Genomic DNA, 19,296 nt, shown 5'->3' on the forward strand with positions numbered 1-19,296 from the left:
AAGGCCCTCAGGAACCTATGTAATGAAACCAAATACCCAAACTGATTTCCAACGCACTTCCCAGTCCGGTAGGACTGCTCGGCACATCTGGCTTATCACCTGTGCACAGGCTGTGCAAGGGGCCCAGACAGTGACGTGACGTCCCAATGGAAGTGGCTCAGAGACCGCTTCATCACAGGACAGACTCTCCCGGCTTCCAACGTTAACTCTCCATTCCACTTCCAATTGGAAAGTAAGTTTAGACTTGTTTCCTCTCCAGAAACAAAGACAGTGGTAACATCAGCGGGAAACTCAAGACTGAGGAAGAGTCTCCTGGCCATTTGGAAGGATAGGCTGGGGAGGGAACAGAGATAGGGATCAGAAAGACCAGTGTTCCAGTCCAAAGTCTGCACATCACTCGCTTTGACAGTTTCCTTATTAATACTGGTGATAAAATCTAATTATGATTGTTGGGAAAACTAAATGAAATAACGTATGCCACTAGCATAGGTGTAAAATCCTAAATGAATGTTCCAGAAATGGACGTGACCATGGTTAGATACTGTCTGCCAAATCTTGTGTGCTAAGCTCACATCAGCCAGCCAGAGATGTGCCAGAGAATGCCTCAACAGCCAGCAGCCTTCTCCAACTTGGAAACTCACAGTGTCCGAAGAACAGGCAGTGGTGGATGCTTTGGGACACTCTGGAGGTAGCACTCCAGTGATGACTTTAAAAAGCTGGGGAGAATTTAGGGGACCATACAGTTCAAATACAGTAAACTCATTCCATGTCTACAAATATTCATCTGTAGCCATGATGATTCAGAGAGGAAATACATATTCAAACGTACATCATTTTCCCACATAAGTGCATCAAAACAATTTGGAAAGAATGTAACTTTCTTCTCTAGATCACACAGTGGGGATTACGAGGTTTGTACTGAAAGCCCTACGTGTAAATCATCTGCAAACGTAACTGGGTCCATTATCAGTCATCATCATTTGAAGGGAAGGATGGAAAAGAACAAAGCCAAGCTAATACGCTCCGGTATTTTGTTGGGTTACGATGTCACAGAGGAGACGGACAGGTCATCAAGGAACCACTCTGCCGTGATCACGGAGCCGGAGAGCGGGATGGGCGGCAAGATGTATGGCACAGCCATAGCTGTGCCCGCGCTTCTAGGCAGGTACCCAGTCACTTCGACAAGGTGTCAAAAGTGTATGTCCACGTCCTCATCACCTGTCATGCATTAAAGAGAAATGGAAACCTATAAACGGCCAATAACCTCGGTGGGTACACCGTCCAAAGAGCAAAGTCACAGTTTGACAACTGGCCATCCCGGTTCCCTGGGATTCATTCTTGGAGAACATTAAAAACCACTCCTCTGTCTTCAAGAAGTGCTGCCTACTTGTCCTATCTTTGGCTCAGGGATACAGCACGTTCACTTGGACTTTAATATCTGCACAGATTTGACTGTCTTTCTCCAGGTTCACTTGTCCATTCTGAAGAGGTCTGAGTTAAGTCCAAATTCCATAAGATCAATTCCCTCCAGTGACAACTCAACGAGTCTGCAATTACAAACCAACTGAACAGGACTGTCCTCAGCTAAAAATGTCACCCACCCTTCACTGTTTTCTTAATCTCCTCTCCTGGCTAATTGCAACAGACTAACACCACCCTCCACCAAGTTCCCCAACTATGTCAAATAGAAAGTAAGGTCCATAAAAGATGAGACAACTCCATAGTCACCTCTGAATTCCAAGCATATATTAATGTCAATAAATAGAACTATGATTATGGCTTCTTTCCTTTAAAACCTTTTTGGTTATTTAAATGAGACCATGGAAGGGAGGTGTTTGGGTCAAGTATCTTGATCCAGAAGACTCTGGAGACATTTTTCGGAATGGCTGCCCACTGATTCATTCAAAACACAACTTCTCTTTCCAGGAGGAGCTGTGATTTTCTGCCAGGAGTTTGTTGTCACTCTCATGCCAGAACAGATTTAAACTAAATACTTACATTGGATATGTTATTTTCCCCCCCGCTTCCAAAAAAAATTGACTTTCCTTACTTCCTTGCCTTGAGGAATGCTTTTTTACTTGTCTTTCTAATTCACCCTTTTATACAGCAGGATTCAGGATGTTCTTGGCCTTACATAAGAACAGCCATACAACTCCCAGTGTGAGAGGCCTGGGGCTCACCCCCTGCCCTCCTGTAAATGCAATTGAAACTCAGTTCAGGAGCCAACTGTCCCCCCAGGGCTTCTAAGGCTCGCGTATCTCCCAGAATCCTTGCTTTCTGGTTTGACTTGGCTTCTGAGGTTTTCCCCTCACTTTCTTGACAATTAGCTGTGCAGCTTGAAAGATGAGGAAGGAAGGTCTTATTTCTTAATCAGCATTTTAAGGAACTTATGTAATGAAGGTTTTCAAGAGTTTCTAGAACCCTGCATTGCCGAGACAGAAAACACACTAGATATTTTCTAAATCTAGCTATCATGTGCATTTTTTTCGTTGCTTTTGTTTTCTTAACTGCTAACAGACATTTTTAATTAAAAAATAAAATAAGGCCCCAAATAGGATAGAACATTGAAGAGGAAACAAAATTAAAGGGCAAAGACAGAAAAATTATAATTACTCTACAAAGTTAATAGAAAACATACACTATGGATCAGATCAGCAATTCTCAATAACAGCTAATTGAAACCTGACCATGAGGTAAAATGTCTCTCCTGTCAGGAGACGGCCAACAGAAAAGAGAATTAAATCAACAAACTAAAATTCTAAGTCTGGCGAGGTAGAGAAGTCTACCAGCTAAATGTGTTTTCTTCTGGAAAAGAGGGAGACACACAAGATCTTTTCTGTGGAGCCTGAGCCCAGGTGAGGACGGTGAAGTGAGCTCTGTAAGTACCCAATTAGCAAAGTGAGTGATGAATAAAGAGACGTGAGCTTTGATGACAGAGATGATACTACTATTCACTTGTCCTGTAAGTATGTCTTCACGTTCAATGATCTATACCTCGGCATCCTCAGGGATTGAGATTATAGGAAAATGCACAGCCCGGGCCAAGACCTCCTCTATGATTGTGGCACTGCACTTAGATGATTCAAGGGCACCTACAACTCCACCTGCAAATAGCTGATTTCACGGTGCTCCTCCCATAGCCGTCCTGCCCAGGGCCCCTTGTCGGGGGGCAAGGTCTCTCTGCCTCTCCCAGCTCAGTCCCATCACTCATAGATGTGACTGGGCCCCTCCTTCAGGGCCCAATTTCCTCAGTCAACGAGTCCCACCACCAGCACCTCACCTACCAGATTCTCACTGGCACTCCCTCAGCACTGACTCTGTGCTGGGGACCACGCTGCACATTGAGCACACGTTATCTCACTGGATCTCCACAGAAGTCCTGGGAAGTCGGTATATCACTGCTTCAATTAATAAGATAAATTGTTTCACTTCCTTGAGTGTGTCATCCAAAGTGACACGGCTACTGAGACACAAACATGGGACTGAAAATCACTTGAAAATTGAACACTGCTACACCTCACAGCCACCCTACTCTGACTTATCACATCACCTCCTGCCGAGCCTTCTAAATGTTTCTAAGCATTCTACAAGACAAAAGTGATCTACAAGAGCACCCTTCTCCCCTACTTAAAATCTGACAATGACGTTCCACTTCCTTAGGAGAAAGCCCCACCGGGCCTGAGCAAAGCCCAACAGCCCGGCATCCGCGTTCCCTGCGCGGCCGCGCCGCCTCACCCACCACGCAGCGCTACACGTGCCGTGTCCAGGACAGGGATGCTGACTCCCTACACCCCGGTGATCGTCTCAATCGAACAATGATCACCCTCTTCAGTGGTCACCCTATTCATTGCTGACTCTCAAAAAAATATTTTCTCAGGGTGAATCAATATCTTTTTCCTTACAACTTCCCATCATTGATAATGAGCTCCCCCCAAAAGAGAGAAGACCTAATCCTCAGTCTCCTTATCTGCAATGTATGAATAACAAGGAAATATGAGAGGTTTTAAGCGAAATAATATTGATATGAATCTGAGGGACAATTCCCAACATACAGTAAGCACTCAATATGTGCTTACTTAATATTAATAAAATAGATTCCATTCCAGCAACCTTAAATCAATGTTTTATGGCTTTGTCCAAAAGACTACTGACAAACTATTGGACGAAACCCTTTGAGCAGATCCGCCCAAGCGTACTGGGATAGGTAAGCCTTGACTCCAGTTACAGATGCAGCCAACCAGCACTACGGGGTAGGGGCAGTTTGCTCAAACTCTTACATGCTGTTTGAGCATTTAGTTGTAGTTATTGAATAAAGACAGGTATTATATAGTCAAAGCTCCTGAAACATAAATCTTCAAAGATTGATTCAAATTAGGTTTCAAGTACAACACTCTCACTAGAAATTATTTGAAAATTATAGTCTTAGCTCCTCTGCACATCAAAAGTTCATGTTCTTAATGTATCGGACTATATACACTGAGAGGATTGTTTAAAAGAAATTAAGATGAAGCCATAATGAATAAGCTTTCAGTATAATCTGCACAAAGCCCCACCCAAGGGTCTCACTTCTCACTTCCACATAGGTGTTCAGGTAGCTTAACCTGGGTCTTGGTTTCTTATGACACGGGGGTGGGAAGAATTGTGGATAGATTTATGTAGCAAATATAAATCTAGGGTATTTGCTGTGTAGGAATGCTAGAAATAAATAAATTGATATATAGTCCCACCCTTAGGAAGCTCAGCCTTTCCAATTACAACATCATTAAAAATAAAATGAGAGATACATTTAACAAAATTTTACAAGATTTGCACATTGAACATTTTGAAGTATCACCAAAAAAAATTAAAAGATCTACATATATGGAAGGCATCCCATGTTCATGGAATGGTAGACAATATTGTTAAAAATGTTAAGACTCCCCAAAGTGATCTACAAATTTAATGGAATCCCTATCAAAATTCCAGCTGACTTCTTTGCAAAAATTGAAAAACTGATGCCAAATTTCATATGGAAGTACAAGGAAACCAGGTCAGCCAAAACAATCTTGAAAAAGAAGAGCAAAGTTGGAGGACTCACTCAAATGTTACTACAAATCTATAGTACTCAAGTCATTATGTTACTGGCATAAGTTTGGATGCATAAATCTATGAGACACAATAAAAAATCCAGGGGGGAAAGTTACATTTACAGTCATTTTTCCAGAAATGTGCCAACAACACTCCATTGAAAGAATAGTCTATTCAACAAATGGTGCAGAGACACCTGGGTATCTGAAGGCAAAAGAATGAATCTGGACCCCCGTATTTTATTTAACAAATAAAATATTAATTCCAAATGGATCACAGACGGAAATGTAAAAACTAAATGTATAAACTTTCTAAAAGAAGACACAGTTTAAATCTTTGTGGCCCTAGGATAGGCTATGGCTTCCTAGATACAATACCAAGAGCACAAGTGAAAAAAAAGAAAGATGAAATGGACTTCATCAAAATTAAAACCATTTGTTACAAAGGACATCATCAAGAAAGTTAAATGAAAGGGGAAGGGGGTAGCTCAAGTGATAGAGTGCGTCCTTAGCAAGAAAAATAAAATGAATAAATCTAATTACCTCCCCTAGAAAGAAATTGTTTTAATGTTTAAAAAAACTAAAGTGAAACGACAATCTGCAGAATAGGAGAAAAACTTTGCAAAGCATATATCTAATAAGAGACTAGTATCCAGGATATAAAACAAATGCTTACAACTGACCAATACAAAGAAAATCGACCCAATTTTTAAATATGCCAAGTATTTAAATAGATACACAATTGGCCAATAAGGATATGAAAAGATGCTCAGCATCACTAGCGAAATCAACATCAAAATGAGATCTGATTTTACACTCATTAGGATGGTTATAATCAAAACGTGGACAATAACAAGTGTCGGTCAGGAGGCAGGGAAATGGGAACCCTCAATACGCAGCCGTTGGAAAGGGGCAATGGTACAGCTTCTTTGGAAAAGCCTGGTGTTTCCTCAAAAGTTTAGAATTATATGGCACAGCAATTCCACTCCTACATATAGAGTCATCCCTCAGTATCCTCGGGATTTCGTTTCAGGAAACCCCCACCCTGGATACCATAATCCAAGGATGTTCGAGTCCCTTTACAATCAGCCATCTGGATCCATGAAGCGGAAACTACAGATATGGCGGGCCAACTCTACAGCCAACAGAATGAAAATATATTCTCACAAAACTTGCACATCAATATTCATGGCAGTATCATTCAAAGTAGCCAAAGGTTACAAACAATATCCATCCATCAATGAACGGATAAACAAAATTACCAAGAATAGTCCCACAAACTTTTGGTCATTGAATCTTTGACAAAGGAGGTGAGAACATACAATGGAATAAAGACAGCCTCTTCAGAAAATGGTGTAGGGAAAACTGAACAGCTGCATGTAAATCAATGAAGTTAGGCTACTCCCTCACAGCATACACAAAAATAAATTCAAAATGGCTTAAAGACTTAAACATGTAGACAAGACACTATAAACCTCTTAGAAGAAAACATAGGCAAAACATCTGACATACATGTCAACAATGTTTTCCTAGAGCAGTCTACTCAAGCAATAGAAATACAAGCAAAATAATATAAGTAGGATCTAATTAAACTTACAAGCATTTGCACAGAAAAGGAAACAAAAAGACAATCTATGGAATGAGAGAAAATAGTTGCAATAAATGAAACTGACAAGGGCTTAATTCCCAGAATATGTAAACAGCTTTTACACTTAATAAGGAAGAAAAACAAACAATTCAATTCAAAAATGGGCAGAAGTCCTAAAGAAACTTTTCTCCAATGAAGACATACAAATGGCCAATAGGCACATGAAAAAAATGCTCAATATCATTATCAGAGAAATGCAAATCAAAACTGCAATCAAGACTCACCTCTCACCAGTCCGAATAGCCATCATTCAGAAGTTCACAGACAGTAAATGCTGGAGAGGCTACGGAGAATTGGGAACCCTCCTGCACTGTGGTGGGAATGCAGTTTGGTGGAGCCATTGTGGAAAACTGTATAGAGGTTCCTCAAAAGACAAAAAATTGACTTCCCATATGACCCTGCAATCCCGCTCCTGGACATATATCCAGAAGGAACCCTAACTCAGAAATACACTTTCACCCCAATGTTCACAGCAGCACTATTTACAATAGCAAGATATGGAAACAACCTAAATGTCCACTGAAAGATGACTGGATAAAGAGACTGTAGTATATTTCTCCAATAGACTACTATTCAGCCATAAAATAACAATAGAGTAATGCCATTTGCAGCAACATGAATGGACCTGGAGAATGTCATTCAAAGAAAAGTAAGCCAGAAAGAGAAAGAAAAATACCATATGAGATCGCTCACATGTGGAATCTTAAAAAAAAAAAAAAATCAAAAAACAAAGACACAAAAAGATAAACTTATCTACAGACCAGAAACAGACACAGAGACATAGAAACCAAACTATGGTTACCAGAGGGGAGAGGGTGTGGGAAGGAATATATTGGGAGTTCAAGATTTGCAGATTCTATGTATAGAATAAACCACAAGTTTATACTGTATAGCACAGGAGAATATATTTAATATCTTATAGTAACTTATGTTTAAAAGAATATGAAAATGAATACAGGTATGTTCCTATTTAACTGAATTGTTGTGCTGTACACAAGAAACAGACACAACATTATAAACTGACTAGACTTCAATGAAAATATTTTTAAATAGACCAAAAACGAAAAAAAAGAAAAAGGATATTATGAAACCAAAAGAATAAAGTAGTGACTCAGGCTACAATATGGATGAACCTTGAAACTTTATGCGAAAATAAGCCAGACACAAAAGGACAAATAGTGCCCTTTAAGGTGAACTGTATCTAAGCGTTTACTGTACTACTTCTGTAAATTTTCCGGAGGTTTGAAGTCTATCAATATCAAAATAAAATGTATTATTCATTAAAATCATAAAACGCTTCCTCACAGGAGGGCTTTAATTATTAAATGCAGAAATGCATGTAAAGCCCCTGGAAAAACACTTTGCACGTCCACACACAGACACTGCTGTCACTGCCTCTCAGAGGGTGGCGCCAGCGCTGATGAGGGCTGCCTCCACTCGCTGCCCTGCAGACAGGAGTGAGGGCCTGGGCTCTGACAGGCAGGGTGAGCATGACCCTGGGTCAGACACAGCCATGCACCAGACTCTGTGTTACCCAACTTTCTTATACAAACTGCAACATGTAATGTAAAAACGCTACAGGGATGTATCTTACAACACAGGGAATACAGCCAATGTTTACAGTAACTATAAATGGAGCATCTATTGTACACCTGAAACATACCATTTTAAATCAGCTATATCTTTGTAAAAAATTAAAAAATAATTTAAAAATGTTATCACTTTAATATTCAATTCGGTTTTTAAGTAACTACTAAACAGCTTAGAATGTATAAAAGCATTTAAGTGTGCTGTTTGTTTACATATTTATTTACTTTCAGCCTCCTGCTAAAAGAGAAATTAAACAATTTTTTTAAACACACCTTAACAACCATAACAACAAAAAGGCAAAATTGAGAGTGAAGAGAAATTGGAGATTCAATACTTAAATGAAACCAGGGGGAGGTAAAGTCATAAAAATGGATTCCCTGGAGTCAGGGCAAGTGTTAAAGGCCGACTAGAAATTCAGCTGTAATATTCTTGGCAGCTAAAGCAAAAAGAAAAGATCATGGGGGGGTGGTAGAGGGTGTGCTTAGCGTGCACGGGGTCCCGGGTTCAAGCCCCAGGGCCTCCACTAACAGATAAATACACCTAATTACCTACTCCCCCAAAAGAGTCCCAAAGAAAAGAAAAAGAGAAATTTCTTTCCAAAAAAACCTGATATTAAATTTGGATTAAATACTTAAAAAAAAAATATATATATAGAAAAGATGAATGACACTGTGAAGGAAAAGCCCAGCTGGGCTAACGAGCTATGTCACAAATCTAAGTGTGATAAGTGTCGGTTTACCGATCTAAGTATTGCTGGGCTAACTCGTAAATCTGAAGTTTAGTGTCACTTTACTGGGCTAATAACCTAACTCGTAAATCCAAGGTCAACAATTGTCAGTAACGTGATCTGTTCCAAATTCATAAGCTTCAGTGTACTGATTCCTTGCTTTTTGTTGTTTGAGCCTTATTGGCTAATAGCCCCTTACTTGTAATTAACCCTATAGAACCTCATGTGCAGGTCTTGGAGGTGCTCAGAGCTTCGGAACAGGAGCCCCTCTGAGCCCGCCAGCATAATAAATCTCAGTGCTTGTTTCTTGGCTGGCCTGTTCTTTCCGTAACAACACAAGCGATAATGCCCTTGAGATAAATCTGTGATGGCTGCTGGCAGGTCCCCATGTCTCACGTGGCAAAATCTGAAACATCCTTCTCACCAATCAGAGTCATCATAAGCCCACTCCACACTTCCCGCTGTTAAAAGCAGGAGCACAGGCAGGGCCCGGCCTTTGCTCTCTCTGTGTCATCACAGTGAGACAGGATGGAAGGGGCAGAGCACAGCCATTCAAGGAAGGCCACAGCAATTAACATCAAAATGGTGAAGGATTCAACCCCCAGAAGGCCTTGAGGCTCAGGATGAAGAGATTTAACTTCTAGCAGAGCTTGAGCTTCATTATACACCCATTGTAATAGTAACATGGTGAATATCATGCCCCAAGTTACCATGGCAGTCCCAAGGCTAGCCACAAAATGTCAAAGGGTGGGAAATGGCCAACTCCCTGGGAATCCCAGCCCCTTGCCCTTAGGCTGGTTCTTCTACATATTAGCAAATGAAACCACCAAGCCCAAGAATACGAGCAACACAGCGCCACCTCGCGGTCACCCCTCTCTCTCCCTCTTCGGAGAAAGCCCACACTCTGTGGAGTGTGTACCTACTTTTAATCTGAGCACCCAAACCCCACACCTCGTGGCCTTTCTGTTGCCTTTCAATGTGTCTCTGTGAATAAATCTACCTTTTCTCAACACTGGCTTGCTCTTGAATACTTTACTGCACGAAGCCAAGGAACAAAATCTGGTGGGACACATCCCAGGGGCTCAACCAAAGCCTGGGACACAGCCCTTCTCATGCCTCACGTTTTTTTCCTTGTATCAACAGGACTGGGTTGTGAAGGGAGCTCTGAGGCCCCAGCTAAGGGACAGAAGCCGCCCCCAGGGCTCGAATTGGCGGGCAGCCTCTTCCCCAGCAGGGGCCTTGGGGTCTGCCCGGTTCTCTGTGTTTCTCTGTTGTGCTGACTCCACAGCCACAGAGCGTTCTCCCTAGGCCTGTCCCCAAAAAACCCTTCTCTCCAAAATACAAGCACATCATGTCACAATCCTCTTGTTCAACCAGGAAATGCTTAACCCACTTTTTCCCTCCACAGTAAAGTACCTAACTGTCCTCCCTCCCATCACAACAATTCTTTCTTTGTGAGAACTCTGCACTCCCCACACACCATCCTGAACGCAGGTGCCTTGCTGGCTGGGAACGAGATGTTTCAGTCTCACACAGCCTGCATCCTTTCACTTTCCCCTTGTTACCATAAAAAAGCCTTTCCTGAGTCATCCACAAATCTGATTCTGAACTTCATAAAGTGCTGAGGTTGCAGTCACTGTGTGCATACCTCCCAGGTTTTGACTAAGTTTCCTTCACGAGATCTTCATTAAGGAGCTGCATCAAGAAGTCGAAAGAGGATATTCTTACATCTGAGCGGAGGAGCCTGCAAGAAATTTAAATGGCTTTCAAGAGAGAGTTAACCAGGGACAGAGAGGGCGCAGGTCCTAGTCAACAATGTCATGAGGCAAAATGTTCTTCAAAGACTCAGAGTGGCTTCTGAAAGTGGAGTCGGCAGGGAGGAGGTGACACGCAGTGAGTGGGGTGAGTGAAACAGGGTACGCTCCCCCAGCTGGGGAAGAATTGGATTTTGTTCTAGTTTTCCAAACAATTTCTTAATACCTTTTTCTCCTATTGTCTCATACCATTTCCTATGAATTAAGAATATCAATGTCAGTCATTTGGGCCGCTTGGGAGAGGCAACATGATGCCATTCACAGGGCTGGGACATGACAGCCACACCAGTCTAGGTTGAAAGACCAGTGGGGGTATTTCCATGGTGATCACGGGCATGCAGCAAACTCCCCAGCTTCAATGACCTCATCTCAAAAGTGGGGCAATAAAACTACCAAGAAAAGTGCGTGATGATTATGGAAGACATCTGTTTACTAGGTAAGTGCCCATGACAGCTGCAGCTTAATGGGGAATGAGTATGATTAACAAGGCCCTGTCTACCTGGCCACACGCTCCCTGCCTTCCTGCCTTGGTGCAGCAGCAGAGTTTGTTTAGCTGAGATGAACGCCCCCAGAGCAGACCCGACGGGAAAGCTCGCAGCTCTGCATTGTGAGGCGTGTTCTTTCCTTCTCAGTGCTGATCACAGTTTGCTGTCATCTGTTTTTATGTTTATCCCTTTTGTAACTTCCTCTCCTCTGGAGTTTTTGCTCAAGCAGCGCAGGGCCAGGTGTGTCTTGCGGCCTGCCCGATATTCTGGGCTGGGAAACAGCCGATCCCACATCTGGCTCTGGTGCTGAATGGAGAGGGCAGAAGGCCCTGGGGCCCATGCTGAACCGAGGCCCATGCACCCAAAATTATGGTCTGACTTTGGGCAAATTACACAGTCTTCTTTACCCTGAGATTCCTCATCTGTCCATGAAAATAACTGCCCATGGCACACAGAGTTACCAAGATTAAAGGAAATCACCAAATTCACAACATATTCAAGGGGCTACCAGTGCATCCTCAACAGACAAATGCTGCCTTTACGGCTCTGACACACGCCAAGTGGGGCGGCCACACACAGTGAACACTGCTAAGTGCTTCATGTGTGCTACAATACTCTTTAGAACTTACAACATTCCCAGGAAGAAACGAATATAATTATGCCCATTTCACAGATTCACCAACAGGTTAAGAGAGGTTATATTCTAGTCCAAGGCCGTATGGTGAGGAAATGGTGATTTAAACCGGAATCTGGGCCCAGGCTTAGCCTCCATCTCTCTCCCATCCACCTGACCACTTGCCTATGAATTCCACCTGTCCAATACACAAGTTTGCAGCCGTCCAGCTCTTAAATGCAATGTGTGCCACCATTTGTCAATGTTGGTTAATTACCATAAACTGTTCTCAGAAACCACAACAGAAAAGAAACGTGGACTTAAGGAATTCTGCATTGCGTTCTCCTGTAATGTGCAGTCACCCTTCACTACACCACCAAATCCAAATGTATGCTTCCTCCATGTTTATTTTTGCACACGGCTTATTAAAGTAGAAGGTACCTGCAGTAATTCCATCTCAGTTGCTTTCCAAGGTTGCAGATTATCCATAATCAGTCCGTGAATGAAAATACTACAATGTGAATGAAAATACTGCAACCATGTCAGTAAACAAAGAATGCTGAAACCAAGTCATTAGCGGCTGCTGCCACCCCCCAGCGAGTGCATGCCTGCAGCCCAGCCTCTCAGCCACTCACAGTGGTGCCCTCTGAGTGGATTCAGTGTAAGAAAGGACAGGATACTGGCCCTAGATACCTAGATACCTAGGTACCTGCCAAAGGGATGAATTCTATGACACAAATGTTTGCTTCCTCCCATACATAGAAAAGCACTAAATACTTGATCTTGAGATATCTGGTTTTCTTTAGATAACAAGCAATATTTTATTGTTCCAACTACCTGGTCTTTCTTGTAAAACTTCTATATATCCTAGCTCTTCCCCTACCTCTTGGGAGCAGTCCCTCAGAGTGATCTGAGAGGTTGCCATCCCGGCTCGAGTCCTCCAGCCAAATAAACATAACTCTTAACATTTAGGCTGAACGTTTATTTCAATGAAGTCCCAGAATAGACAGAACTCATCAATTCTGTAATGGAACACACTGGAGCAGGAAACAAAAGCGTGTTTTAGTCTGGAAAAACTACGGTTTCCTCTTTCTTCCTATCATTATACAATCCCACCAGAACTCATTAATTTGCTGTCTGCTCATCTGGCAACCAAACTCAGAGAAGAGTCAACTCAGCAGAGTGCTCTACTCGGGAGAACACCCCGCAGCAGCACTGCAGGCTACCGGTCCTCCCGCACGCTCTGCTGACCCTTGGTGTCCTCCGTGACGACCAGGACAACAGAGCTGTTCCCAACAGCTGTGAAGTCCCACACGTTAAATAAATCATTTTATTTTATACGATATTTTACGTATATACCCATCTCTGAAAACAGCTTTGCTAGTAGCCCAAATCTTCAGCATCAATCTGCAAAGGCAAATCCGGTCCGCAAGGGAAAACAAGACTTAAGAGGAAGCTAAGGATTCCAAAGTACTCTCCACAACCTAAGGCCTCCAAAGTCCCCTGCAGGACCTTCAACCAAACTGCCTGCAGGCGGCAACATATCTGCTTTTAAAGCAACGCCTTCCTGCCCTCGTGCACTAAAACGTCCCTCTAGGCCCTCCCATCTCAGGGTAAGAGCAGCCGCTGCAGAACCTCACAGGGCAGCACTGACAGGACTGGACAAAGAGGATCAGAGCTAAACTAAGCCTTCTGATGACACGAGCTTGTCACTCTGTCACTTTACAGATGAAGATATATATAGAGAGAGGTGGGGTGATCTTGCTCAAAGTCACACAGCTAATAAGTGGCAAAGTCTATAACTCTGCTCCTCCCTCCGGCGTGACGCCCCAGCTGGGACGCCCACAGGGTTCTCTCCTGCCTGCCGGACCAGTCCTTTACTGTCACTCATAAAACACCACAGGGTGTGAACCTAGCCTACATTTTCACCATCTTTTCCCTGCAGTCTCGCAGGAACAAGGCGGTTCGGGCCATTGTATGACTTCTGGCTCCCAGAAGCCTCCGTGCTCAGGCTGGTCTTGCCTGTGCATCCAGCACCCTACTCAGAGGCTCTTCCTCCCCTACAGGAACACGTTCCCACTCTCCGCATGACACCCCCTCAGGAAAGCCCTCTTCTCGCCCTCACCTCAGCAGGTGTCCCAGGCCACATCCCGAGCTGCCCCATTAGGACTGCGGGTGCCCAGGTTTGCTAGTCAGACCAGCAGCCTCAGAGCCAGGGTTTATGCCCGGGTCACCCTGCAAACCTACTGCCCGCCATACAGACCCAGCCAGCAGGTCACCTGAAAGTCGCAGCAAGTGCCCCACTCAATCACGAAGTCTTTTCATTTGCCAGCACCGCTGATGACTGGTCTCCAAATTTTGGTCAGTTTTGCACAAAACAGCAGCTTCCACTGTGAAGCAGGGGGTTTTCTTTTCTGCTCCCCATCCTTACTGGAAACGTCTAGGGAAATGAAAAGGACTTTTCTCAACCCTTTTCTGATGACACCCACCCACCCACAATACTCAAATGCTCAAGAGCTTTGGCTCAACCTGATTTTGTTTCCCTTACGCTAAGGGGCTCAAAACACTGCGGGATTCTTTCTTTTTTGAGGGTATTTTTACTCAGTTTATCGGCTTTAATCTGTTTTTGTCTCTCTCTTCAATATCCCTAGAAGTTGCCGCTTCTTATTCCCTTCAGCAGCCTCCCTCCCAACATCTAGTCTAGGAAATCAGCTGTGATGAAGGGCCCGGGGGCAGTCACAGAAGATGCAACTAAGGCACAGAGAGGTGACATAATTTGCCCGAGAAGATCAGCTTCAAGCCCCAACACTGTGTGTCACTTCCCTCTGTTTAACTCTTATGCTAAGCAAGCGAACTTTTTGTAGATTATGGTTATAAACAGATGAGGTATGAAAATACATACAAGGACACACATCAACTCTAAGATGTTCATTAACTCCACTATTTTGTTTCTATTTATTTTATTTCTATTAAAAAAAATTAAGAACCTCTGCAGTCAATACAGCAAAATGTTACTGGGCTTTAAATACAGAATATAGAGGTTTTAAGTGTGTCATTACTCATCCTTATTTGTATGTTCACAAGACAAACTGATTTGACAGTCTCTCTCCCCTCCCCCTACTCACTACTGGCTCTCACATGAGCTCCCAAACCACACATCCAACAGCCTTTCAGTTTACCCACAGCTGAACTCATCAGTTATCCCCCAGAACTCCCTCTACAGATTTCCCTCCTCAGAGCACAGCAGGACCATCATTTACCTCATTAATCCACCCAGAAACCTGTTCCTTACTCCATCCTACCTTCTCAGAAATCATTCATCCTTTCCTTTTTACCATCTAAACCTGCCTTCAATCTGTTCGCTTTTACCCGCTGACCATCCCACCGCTCAAGTGGAAGCCACCAACACTGCCCACCTGGACTCACGACTCTCCCAAGTGGCCCCAAAGCCACTCTCCCCTACTTGAGACAAATGGGATTGTGTCACTCCCACGCTTTTAGGACTGTTTTCAAACCCACTCTTCTTAGAAGAATCTCCAAGTTCTTAACCTGATGAATGTCTTTGCCATCAAATTGTCAGCTCAGGGAGGGGAGGACACGCCCTCTCCCCTAGGACCTACCCTCTGCCAGAGCATCAGCCTGGGAGGACCTGCTGAGCTACACCAGCCTGTATTCTAACCCTGGTCTTGAGTTCTTAGCAAACTGCTTCACTTATCCATACAAATCCAAGGTAGATTAGAAAGATTTTAGATGTTGAGCTAGACTATTGATTTGGGGATTTTGCACTAGCAACCTGCAAGTACATGTTCTAATGATTCTGTCTTCTTAAAACCACACCCAGATTTAAGTAGTATTTGTGGAATGTCCTCGAAGTAAAAGGGACTGTACTTTTACAGACTTTATGTTTTATAACATGAACTACCTGGACAGGGTCACAAATGGAACCGCCTCACAAGTGACAGAAGACAGGTGACAGGCATATAGCAACAAGTCACAAAGATGGTAAGAGCAAATTTGTTTCTCCAACCCCCCAAAAAATTTTTGAAAGAACTGAAAACTCTGAATTTTGAAAGTAAAATACTATCATATAAAGAAATAAAATAATCCTCTTCATCAGTGTTTCAAGATCTGACTCCAGAATTTTTAGCATGCCATATTGAATCCTAGCACAGAAAAATCAGATGGACTAGTGGTGAGTTAGTTCCAGGAAAACTGCAGTAATTCCTCCACTTGTAAAAGGACATAAACTCACCTGTCGAAGATGAATGTAAACCCCATTCTGGAGAAATTAGGAAGCTCCCAGGCTCTGCTTCTGGATGGCAAGGACACGGACAGCTTTGAAGCATGCTTCTAACTCAGGCACCAGCATTCTTACACTGCAGGGGGAAACGGAGGCCCTCAGTCAAGAGCAGAGGTGTTCCTGTCGTGTCTCGCAGGCCGTGCCTCGGGGACTCAGTGCCCTGCAGCAGCCCGGCCCCAGGCGAGGACACGCAGCATGGCCCATCCAAGCAGCAGGTGCACTGGGCTTGAGAAAGCCCATCCCCGATGGGGGCAAGAGTGGCTGGTGGGTTTGAGTGAACATATAATTGCCCATAGAAATATGCCTGCATTCATTCGATACAAGCAACAGTAGCAGGCTATTTAACAAAATTTCAACTGTCAGTGGAAATTTACCATTCCTTTCTGCTTGTCCCCTGCACTCTGAGACAGGCTTAGGCTCTCTCACACCGGCAGCTCTGATGCAATAGTTGTGAAGTCGTTTTACTTTCATGCAAGTGTCCTCGCTCCCGGTGTGGCTATGACTGTCGTCTCTTAACACAGTCAGATGTCTTACTGGATCTCTCCCTGCGTTCCTTGCTCCTGCTTCTCAGATCCTAAGATAAAGGGCAAGTGAAGACACATGACCAGAAAAGGCACCGTGGACTTGAACTAAGTCCTCAGTGATCCCCTAGGTGAGTGCTGCCCACCCCTTACCTTCGATTCTCAAGGTTTTGCCCAGGGTGACATCCAGACAGGAGAGCGTCCTGGGTCACTTAAAAGCTGTGTGACTTGGGCCCTGGGACAGGGCCAGGAGCTGGTTCCAGAGCCGTGCCCCTCCCCACCTCTGCTCCCCTCTCTCCCAAGGACCCACTGCCAAGCCCCCAGGTTCCCTGATATTCTGTCCTTCTCTTGTAATCTAATCCAAGCCCTTTTCCTCTTCCTTTATTCCCTAATTATCACCAGCTGAAGTGGTTTTTCAGTCACAGTATCTGAAAAAATTTCCGGCAGCTGAAAAAGAGGTCTCCAGAGGTCAATGCCCATATGCTGGTTCCTGAAGAGAGCCCCTGGTTATGGGGTCCCTCACCAACACCCACGGGGCATCAGACATGTTGCAGAGTCGACCACCCCCAACAAGAGTTTGCTGTGACCCCAATGCCCGCACAGCATCCCTGCTCTCATAAATGTATTTGGCCCACTTATCCGTTACTAAGAAGCAAAAGTAAAAAAATTGCTCATGTTTCTTACTAAAATTATTTATGAGGTGGAAAAAGAAATTGTAATAGAAAAGAATAAATTTGACTGCATGTTAGATCTGTTCCTTTGGCTTTAAACCTTTGCTGTTTTCTAGGCTCAGACTTGGTAGCTCTGTACCTTTTGTAAAAGAAAGTTGCCTTTAGCCTGAAATATCCAGGAGAGCCTATTCTCCGGGCTCTGATCTTTCACGATGTTAACTCTTCTGCACTTATATAGAGATGGCAAGTCGCAAAATAGAGAATCAACTTTGATTATTTTTTGAAGGTTTTAGAGGGGCACCATGATTTGACCCACGTGGACAGCTGCAAGAACAAAGAATTCCAAGGAGAAACAATTCGTACCGCAAGAAGTTTGCAACAACCAACCACATCCCCGCCCCTTTTTAGTATAAAAGCGGACTGATTCCTGACTTGGGGGAGACGGTTCTCCAGCATGTCATTCTGCCATCTTCTGGGTCTGCCAGCTTTTCAAATAAAGTCACTATTCCTTGCTCCAACACCTCAATCTCCCAATTTATTGGCCTGTCATGCAGCAAGCAGTACGAGTTTCGACTTGCTAGCAAGATGACTGCATTGGAGGTATTATGTCTCCACTCTTTCCTCGTTTCCAATATGTAACATGCACATCATTTATGATCTAGTGCAAATAATTCATCAAAGACTACCACAAAAAGAAACTACACTCACCTAGCTATCAACACTGAAGACACAACCTATCAATTTTATGTGCTGTTTAACAACACAACTAAAAAACCTAACATAGGGAATTGATTCCACAGAAATAAAATTATTTCTACTCCTTCAAAACCTTTTTTCTTTTCTATTTTATTTTGTTTTGCATATTGAAAAGAAAATAAAAGACAAATCATTTTATTTCACGTATTTTGTTATAGCTACATAATTTAATTACTACAAAGAGATTTAAATTGCAATAAAAAATTGTTCATATATTGTACAAAGATATATACACAATCAATGTGGATAAGGAAAGGAATGGACATTTACTAAAAATCCACTGCACATCCAGTCTTTTACAAGCATATCCTGGAATATAAGCTCTATGATCCAGGGGTCCCCCACCTGCATTCTCACTGCTGAGTCCCTTAGTAATCTTCTACCAAGGCACCAGCATAGAACCAAGCGATCAGTATTTTCGGTATAAATGAGGAAATTAGCTCATTCAATTCTAAAACAAAAACCCTAAAGTAAATACTGAACTTATTTACAGATAAAGAAAATTGGGCACAAACAAGTACAGTTTCTTCCCCAAGTTCACAAAGCTAATAACTGGTAAAGGCAAGATTTGAACTCGTCTGTCTGATTCTAAAAACTAAGGTGGAAATCCCTTATGACTGGGGAGGGTCCAGCAGCACAGCCTATCACCCTATCTTTGTTCACATCTAGCCTTAGACAGCTTGAGACAGCACCCCATTTCTATGGAACTTGAGGGCAAATGATAACAATAAGGATTTTATATCCAGTAGTTTCTTAGGTATCATTTATATAAACTGTCAGCAGGACAGCAGAAAAACTCTGGGAAATATGAGTGGGTCCAGAACTTTTTGCTGATTAGAAACTCAGTCTATCAGGACAGAGTGACATTCCCATGAGAGGCCACACGGACCTAAACTAAAGGCAGCTGAGCAATGAAAACTAGCAAGACCCTGGAAATCAAGCAAGAAGGATCCCTGCCATATCCCGCCCTGTTGCCCCTTCATCCACGTGGACACGAAGACAGAAGACCTAGGTTCTTGTCCAAGTTACACTATCATGAATTCTCACCCATAAAAAGTTATGAATCTATGCTGTCCTAAGTCCTTTCCAACTCAAATATGTTGAC

At 43.2% G+C, this 19,296-nt stretch overlaps 1 long non-coding RNA gene across 3 annotated transcripts in view; it reads right to left on the bottom strand.

Annotated features, from left to right (window-relative positions):
* Positions 1-19,296, bottom strand: part of LOC141574274 (uncharacterized) — an 88,294-nt gene that overhangs the window by 4,256 nt on the left and 64,742 nt on the right. For 2 of the 3 annotated variants that reach the window (XR_012501189.1, XR_012501187.1), the window contains exons 5-6: positions 16,618-16,817; positions 16,196-16,319 (exon numbers count right to left, since the gene is read on the bottom strand). This is a non-coding gene — a long non-coding RNA (uncharacterized LOC141574274). Of the gene's footprint in view, positions 1-99; positions 1,219-10,679; positions 10,776-14,222; positions 14,384-16,195; positions 16,320-16,617; positions 16,818-19,296 lie in introns of all 3 variants that reach the window. The other variant, XR_012501188.1, reaches the window with a different exon arrangement.

Source organism: Camelus bactrianus, chromosome 20 (assembly GCF_048773025.1).
Source record: "Camelus bactrianus isolate YW-2024 breed Bactrian camel chromosome 20, ASM4877302v1, whole genome shotgun sequence".
NCBI lineage: Eukaryota > Metazoa > Chordata > Mammalia > Artiodactyla > Camelidae > Camelus > Camelus bactrianus.